Raw genomic sequence first — 8,939 nt, forward strand, 5'->3', positions numbered from 1 at the left:
TTGTAGTTTATTAACCAATACTTTGACTGGAGTGGCATGAAAGAAAGAGACATGCCTGGATTATATTGTAGATACTGTCAGAAAAGCTTAAGGAATAAAGATTGACTTTAAAGCCAATAAAAGCCCACTGGAGAAATGGCCTAGTACATTGCTTGGTCAGTGGTTCATGGCAGTCTTTCCTGGTAGTGAACAAAGGTTCCTTTCCTGAATGACGGCAAGAAAGGAACCTTAAGACATTTGGGGGACCTCAAGAACTTGAGGAAGCCTCCCAAACTGACAGGTACTATAGAAAAGTCCAGATGGCAACTCTATGGCTTGTCTTCTGCACCCTGAGGGGTTGACTAAAGCTCAATATAAAAATTCCTTGTGAATAAAAAAATCTTTTCGGAGGGGCAGTGCGGTGCCGCTGGGCCCTTCCTCCTCAGCGTCTTAGGCTTCTTCAGCCCCGTCGGCCTCCTTACCCTCGGCTGGGCCCCGCGATCTCGGTGTATGCCCCAGCGCTGACCCCGCTGGAGATATGTCTACCCCGGCTCCGCGGCGCCTCATGCGGGACTTCAAGAGGTTGCAGGAGGATCCTCCTGCCGGAGTCAGTGGGGCTCCGTAGGAGAACAACATAATGGTTTGGAACGCGGTCATTTTCGGGCCGTTTGAGGATGGAACATTTAAGCTTATAATAGAATTCACTGGGGAATATCCAAATAAACCACCTATGGTTAGATTTGTCTCTAAGATGTTTCATCCAAATGTCTATGCAGATGATAGTATATGTCTGGACATACTTCAGAACCGCTGGAGTCCAACTTATGATGTGTCTTCCATTTTAACATCAATACAGTCTCTATTGGATGAGCCCAATCCCAATAGTCCAGCAAACAGGCCGCTCAGCTCTATCAGGAGAACAAGCGAGAATATGAGAAACGTGTTTCTGCCATAGTAGAACAGAGCTGGCGTGATTGTTGTTTTGGGTGCAGCAAGAGAAGAGGCTGGGCAAATGAAAACTATATATTGATGTGTTTGTCTCCTTCTTATTCTTCAGTGTCATCACATTTACTTCCATAAAAGCAAAATAGTTATTCTGCTGTTTCCATCTTCCCTCGCCAAACTTTTCCTACCCCTTCTATCTTCTTATTGAACATCAAAAACATCCCCTATGAGATCAAATGTACTGTTACCTGGGTTACGTGCAAAAATTATTAATGCTTAATTCCTTTTCTGTTGTATCTCACCTCCAGCTGTGGGACAGTATTTTGTTAACGTACTTTACACTACGTTTCTTAAACGAATTGTTATACAAGTGGTGCTTCTGCATAGCTTGATAACTGGGATGTTATTTTTAACAAAATGATTTAAGTGTTTCATCCTGGCTGAGACACTTGTGTTGGACTTAGAAGTGAACATTTGGAATATGGCCTATAGAAAACAGGGAAACAAATCCATATAAACATCCATTTTGAAAGAGATGAAAGTTTAAAAATGCATTATTTCGCCGAAACCGGTTTGGCTCAGTGGTAGAGCATCGGTCTGCAGACTGAAAGGTCCCAGGTTCGATTCCGGTCAAGGGTATGTACATTGGTTTCAGGCACATACCCGATAGGGGGTGTGCAAGAGGCAGCTGGTCGATGTTTCTCTCTCATCGACGTTTCTAGCTCTCTATCTCTCTCCCTCCCCCCTCTCTGTAAAATATCAATAAAATATATATGTTTAAAAATGCATTATTTCTAAGATCTAGCCAATATGCATTACAAGGTGGTTTTTATTGGTTGGAAGGAGAGTGTTAAAGGACACAGTCAAAGGAGTACAGTCACTGTAGTAACTGACACATCCCTTCCTTGCAAGATATTCACTGGACACACCCATGCTAAGTTTCAGACTACAGTCGGCCTTCAGTATCTGCAGGTACCATATCCATGGATTCAACCAACCCCAGATCGAAAATATTTGGGGATGGGGGCAGTTTTGTTGTCGATGATGTATACTAGGTAGTTAAGCCTCTGATGGTTGTGTCTGTTCTGTTGAATACTTAGGGATGACTGTACTGGAAGTCTTCCAGGTTTTTTTTTTAAGAGGTGTGGGAGCAGAGGAATGGAAACAAATTTTTAAGGTGGGGAAGGTTGGTGAATCTTTAATCTTTTAAAAGTAGTGCTACTTTAGATGAACAAATTTATAATCTCCCCTCATTGTTTAGAGTTTTAACCCAATGAAAAGAGCGTATCTGTGGCAAACTGTTTTCCACGAAAATCCTGAATTAATGCTGCATGCTTTAGTTTCTTCTTTCCTTTCAGTATTATAAGAACCTTAAAGTCAATGTTTGCAATCTTTCTTTGGATATTTATACTTTTAAATAGTAACCTTTTAGTAGCAGTGTGGGACAAGGCTTGTAAATGTTTTGTCTAAATATTCCATTGTCACCTTGTGTGCATTTATCACTCTTCTAAATCTAACTTTGCACAAGTAACCCATGTAAAAATGTACATTTTTCAAAAGTTGTAAATAAAAATAAACTTAAAAAAAATCTAGCAAAGCAGATTTGAAAAATCCTATATGACCAATATTCTTATATTCATGCAAATAATCAGTCCAAATTGTTATTGGGTTAATAAGACCCCACAAATGATGGAGTTGTGGGCTCCTCACAATTTTAATGCCAAGGCCAATATGATCTGTTCCTTTCTCTTTATTACTGGTCCCACCTTATCACCTTCTACTCTTCTTCAGCCACACTAGCTTCCCTGCTGTTCTCCAACGTACCAGACCCACTGCTGCCCAGGGCCCTGGCACGTGTGACCCTCTGATGCCATGCCCTTCCTCCATATGATGGTTCTTTCTTCAGCACTTTCAAGTTTGTGCTCTTGGCTTGCCCTCAAAGGTGATGACCTACTGTGGCTCCATCCCTCACCACTTGGGCCTTATGTGGGCATGTGGCAAACTGGGCAGGTACCACCTAGACCTGGGCTGGGGTGGAGTGAGTAGATAGCTTGTAGGTAAGCATCACCCTGGATTCTCTAGAAGAATTTCCATTTCCTGTACCCTCTCTAGATCTCAGTTTCCCACCTTGTTTTGTATGTGTTAATCCTTACATGAGAATATTTTTCCCCATTGATTTTTAGAGAGAGTGAAAGGGAGGAAAAGAGGGAGAGAGGGAGGGAAGGAGAGAGAGAGAGAAAGAGAAAGAGAAAGAGAGAGAGAGAGAGAGAGAGAGAGAGAGAAAGAGAGAGAGAGAGAGAGAGAGAGAATATCAATGTGAGAGAAACACCTCAATTGGTTGCCTCTTCCATGGGCCCTGACCAGGGGGGCCAGGGATAGAACTAGAACCTGCAACCTAGGTACCTGCCCTTGACTGGTAATTAAACCCAGGACTCATTTACCTCTGAGCAACGATGGATAGCGCCTGTTTCCCACCTTTGATCCTCTGACTTCTAATGTCCTCAAATCTGTCATTTGAGTCATTCTCCCATGCCAGATGCTTAAGGCCCATTGAAAAGTTAGAGCCTTTGCAGGAACAAATAATGACTTGATATAAAATACCCACGTAGGAGCATGGTCTTTCACAGGTGAGCTCACATGCCAGGAAGAGTGTGTGTGTGGGGGGGGGGGGGGGGGGGAGGTAGCAAAGGCCAGCTTTCCTCCCAGCCCCACCCTCAAAAAGTCCTAGGAAACTGCAGCCTCCCATACCTAAAGGCCAGCATAATATTGAATCAATCAAGACAGCAAAGAAACCCATGCTAGGAGAAAAAGAGCTGGCCACATCACCCCTCTTTCTGGCCTTTGAGTCATTTGGGAGATTTTCATCCAAGGCCAGCACTGGAGCAGGAGAGGTAGAGCTGATTTCCTCCCTTCCTTGCTGCATCTGTGATGGGGACACCTCCTCCCTCCCATCCCCCTCCACCTCTCCTCTTTCACAGCCCCCACAGTGTGCTGTGCAGTTACTAGTTTAGGTTCATTTAGAATTGGCTTAGCAGTTCCACACCTCTGTAACCTGGAAGTTTAAAGCACAAGATGTCTGGCAAATGGAAATTCAATTGCTTTAATATGGAGACTATTTTGCTGCAGTCAAACTGGAGCCTCTTATTAAGAATCTGATGGAATTTCTAAACAGTTAGAGAGGCCCCAAGGAGGAGGCATCACTCATCACACACAAACATTGCTCTTGACATATTTATGGCTCCAATAAAATCTCCCATCTGGTATATTTTTAAATAAAATTGAAAACTTATCATTTTCCCCTCATCGGTTTGTCATTTTCCACCAGAGGAGACAGCCAGCCTGAGATTACAAGCAGCTGGCAGGGGGAAGGAGGAGGGCTACCCAGGGAAGAGATTAAGCGAGGCTCTGATTTAAATTTTAATACCTTCCCCATTATAGCTGTCTAGGCTTGGAAATTACAGGCAGAAGCAGGCTGTGTGCTTCTCCGATTTCTCCGGACACCCTGTTTGGCTCTCCCCAATGGGGCTCACAGGCTTGGCTTGTTTGTTCCCCTGGTTTGCAAGGTCTGGATGACCCAGGACATGGGAGATTCAGTGGAAAGCCTGGCCCAATGGTCTTTTTTTTTTTCTCCCAGATGAATTTTTGGAGAGTTCGTTCTAGGTCTGTGAAATATGCTATTGGCATTTTAATGGGGATTGTATTGAATCTATAAGTTGCTTTGGGTAGTATGGACATTTTAATTATATTGATTCTATCATTCCATGAACACAATATATTCTTCCATTTGTTCATATCTTCCTCTATCTCTTTTTTCAGCATCCTGTAATTTTTTGAGTACAGGTTCTGTATCTCCTTGGTTAAGCTTATTCCTAGGTATCAATGGTAAATGGGATTGGTTTGTGGGGGTTTTTTGTTGTTTTTTTTTTTAGTTTCTCTTTCTGTGAGTTCATTATTGGTGTATAAAAAAAGCCATAGATTTCTAGGTGTTAATTTTGTATTGCCAAATTCTTTTATTAAATCTAGTAGTTTATTGATGAAGTCTTTAGGATTTTCTATGCATAATATCATGTCGTCTGTAAATAATGACAGTTTTATTTCTTTTCCAATTTGGATGCCTTTTATTACTTCTTGTCTGATCATTATGGCTAGCACTTCCAGTGCTATGTCCAACAGGTGTAGTGAAAGTAGGCACCCCTGTCTTCTTCCTGTTCTTAGGGGAAATGGTTTTAGTTTTTGCCCATTGAGTATGATGTTCACTGTGGGTTTGTCATATAAGGCTTTTATTATGTTGAGGTATGATCCCTTTATTTCCACTTTGCTGAAAGTTTTTATCAAGAAAGGGTGTTGGATTTTGTCAATTGCCTTTTCTGCATCAATTGAAATGATTATGTGATTTTTGTTTCTCAGTTTGTTTATGTGATGTATTATGTTTATTGGTTTGCAGATATTGTAACATCCTTGCATCCCCGGAATAAATCCTACTTAGTCATGGTGTATCTTTCTAATGTAATGCTAGATATGATTTGCTAGAATTTTAGCATCTATGTTCATCAGTGATAATGCCTGTAATTCTCTTTCTTTGTAGCGTCTTTATCTGGTTTTGGTATTAGAATATTGCTGACTTCATAGAAAGAGCTAGGAAGTGTGCTTTCCTCTTGAATTTTTTGGAATAGTCTGGGAAGAATAGGTGTTAGTTCTTTGAATGCTTGGTATACTCACCTATGACACTATCTGGTCCAGGGCTTTTGTTTGCTGAAAGTTTTTTTGTTTTTTGTTTTTTAATATATTTTATTGATTTTTGCGGAGAAGAAGGGAGAGGGATAGAGAGTCAGAAACATCGATGAGAGAGAAAGATCGATCAGCTGCCTCCTTCACACTCCCTACTAGGGATGTGTCCTTGACTGGAATCAAACCTGGGACCCTTCAGTCTACAGGCCGAAGCTCTATCCACTGAGCCAAACCCGTTAGGGCCTGAAAGTTTTTTTGTTTTTTGTTTTTATTACTGTTTCAATTTCTTTGGTAGTTATTGGCCTATTCAGGGTTTTTTATTCTTTCTGATTGAGTTTTGGAAGCTTATATTTTTCTAGTAATATGTCCATTTCCTCTAGGTTGTCCAGTTTGTTGGAATAGAGTTGTTTGTAGTATTTTTTTTATTTTTTTTATTTTTTTTTTACAATCCTTTGTATGTCTGTGTGGTTGGTTGTTACTTCACCTCTTTCATTTCTGATTTTGTTTATTTAGGCTTCTTGGTGAGCCTGGTTAGAGATTCACCAATCTAGTTTATCTTGATTTTATTCATCTTTTGTAGTGGGGTTTGTTTATTTGTTTGTTTGTTTGTTTTGTCTCTATGTCATTTATTTCCACTCTGATCTTTATTATATTCTTCCTTCTGCTTACTCTTGGCCTTTCTTGTTACTCTCTAATTCATTAAGTTGCTGGGTTAGCTAATTTATTACCATTTTTTTCTTGTTTTTTTGAGGTAGGCCTTATAGGACCATGAACTTCCCTCTCAGAACTATTTTCACTGTGTCCCATAGATTTTGTATTGCTGTGTTTTCATCGTCATTTGTTCTAAGGATGCTTTTTATTTCTTCTCTGATCTCCTTGGTAACCCAATCATTGTTTAATAGCATGCTATTTAGCCTCCAAGTGCTTGATTTTTTTGATTGTTTTTATTGTAGTTGATTTCTAATTTTATGCCATTGTGATCTGAGAAAATGTTTGATATGATTTCTATCTTCTTGAATTTGAAGAGATTTTGCTTGTGTCCTAATATGTGGTCTATCTTTGAAAATGTCCTGTGTGCACTTGAGAAGAATGTATATTCTGTAGCTTTGGGATGAAATGTCCTGATGATGTCAATTAAGTCCATCTGACCTAGTAAGTCATTTGGGATTGCTGTTTCTTTGCTGATTTTTTGTCTAGACCATTTATCCAGTGGTGTCAGTGGGGTAATAAGGTCCACTATGATTGTATTGCTGTCGATTTCTCTCTTGATATCTTCCAGAAGTTTTTTTTTTTTAATGTATTTGGTTGCTCCTAAATTGGGTATACATATGATTACCAGAGTTATATCCTCTTATTGAATTGCTCCCTATAGTATTATGAAGTGGCCCTCCTTATTGCTTCACCTGAAGTTCTATTTGGTCAGATATAAATATTGCTACCCCAGCTTTTTATTCATTTCCATTTACCTGAAAAAATTTTTTCCATCCCTTCACAATCTGTGTCTGTGTGAGTCCTTTGTTTTGAGGTGGGTTTCTTGTAGACAGCAAATATATGGGTCATGTTTTCTTATCCATTCAGCTACCCTATGTCTTTTGATTGGAGCGTTCAATCTATTTACATTTAAGGTTATTATTGATAGGTACTTGTTTGTTGCCATTTTTATTCTTTATGCCTGTGTTCCTTCTTCCCTTTCTATTTCTTATTTTCACAGTAGTCCCATTAGCATTTCTTGCATTGCTTGCTTGGTGGTAATAAACTCCCTTAGACCTTTTTTGTCTGTGAAGCTCCTGATTTCACCTTCAATTTTGAATGATAGCCTTGCTGGGTACAGTATTCTTGGATTCAGTACCTTGCTTTTCATCACTTTGTATGTTTCATTTCATTCCCTTCTCACTTGATATGTTTCTGTAGAGAAATAAGTTGATATTCTAATTGGAGATTCCTTGTAGGTAACTTTCTGTCTCTCTCTGGCAGACTTTAAATTTCTTACTTTGTCATTGATGTTTGCCAATTTATTTATGATGTGTTAATCTTTTTGGGTTCATATTGTTTGGAACTCTTTGTGTTTCTTGGACTTGTGTGCCTTTTTCTTCCCAACATTATGGAAGTTTTCTCTCATTTTTTTTTCTTTATTAATTAATATGTATTTATTAATACATATTTGCCCTTACCTCTTCCATTGCCCCCACCTACTCCCTGCATTCATGCCTTCACTGCCCTGGTGTCTGTGTCCATTGGTTATGTTTATATGCATGCAAGTTCTTGGGTTAATCTCTCCTCCTTACCCCCATCCTCTCCTACCTTCCCTCTGAGGTTTGACGGTCTGATCGATGCTTCTCTGTCTCTGGATCTGTTTTTGTTAATCAATTTCTGTTGTTGATTATATTCCATATATTAGTGAGTTCATGTGAGATTTATCTTTCTCTGACTGGCTTATTTTGCTTAGCATAATGATCTCCAGTTCCATTCATGCTGTTACAAATAGTAAGAATTCCTTCTTTTTTTTACAGCAGTGTAGTATTCCACTGTGTAGATGTACCACTGTTTTTTAATCCACTCATTGGCACTTAGGCTATTTCCAAATATTAGCTATGGCAAATTGTGCTGCTATGAACATATGGGTGCATATATCCTTTCTGATTGGTGTTCCTAGTTTCTTGGGATATATCCCTAGAAGTGGAATCACTGGGTCAAATGGGAGTACCATTTTTAGTTTTTTTTTTTTTGAGGAAACTCCATACTGTTCTTCACAGTGGCTGCCCCAGCCTGCATTTCTACCTGCAGTGCACAAGGGTTCATTTTTCTCCACATTCTCTCCACCACTTATTGTTTGTTGATTTGTTGATGATAGCCATTCTGACAGTGTGAGATGGTACCACATTGACGTTTTGATTTGAATCTCTCAGATGATTAGTGATTTTGAGCATGTTCTTATATGTATCTTGGTCTTCCTTATGTTCACTTTCAAAAAGTATCTATTTAGATCCCTTGCCCATTTTTTAATTGGGCTTTTTATCTTCCTTTTAAGTTGTATGAGTTCCCTTTAAGTGTTGGAGATAGATCCCTTATCAATTAAAACATTGACAAATATGTTCTCCCAAATATGTTCTTGTTGTTTTGTTAATGGTTTCTTTTGCCGTACAGAAGCTTTTAATTTTTATGTATCCCATTTGTTTATTTCCCCCTTATTCTCCATTGCCCTAGGAGCTGTGTTGGTAAAGATGTTGTTATGACATATGCAACTTTGCTGCCTAGGGACTCTTGTAGGATTTTTATGGTTTCCCATC

General features: G+C 39.4%; 1 pseudogene across 1 annotated transcript; it reads left to right on the forward strand.

Moving 5' to 3' along the window:
* The first annotated feature begins 389 nt into the window (after positions 1–389).
* Positions 390–2,446, forward strand: LOC311619141 (ubiquitin-conjugating enzyme E2 A-like; annotated as a pseudogene). Its single transcript, XR_014797071.1, has 2 exons — positions 390–1,495; positions 1,730–2,446. The product of XR_014797071.1 is annotated as a ubiquitin-conjugating enzyme E2 A-like (transcript).
* The last annotated feature ends 6,493 nt before the right edge of the window (positions 2,447–8,939 follow it).

This window comes from Pipistrellus hanaki, assembly GCF_964339955.1.
Source record: "Pipistrellus hanaki genome assembly, chromosome: 1".
NCBI classification, from domain to species: domain Eukaryota; kingdom Metazoa; phylum Chordata; class Mammalia; order Chiroptera; family Vespertilionidae; genus Pipistrellus; species Pipistrellus hanaki.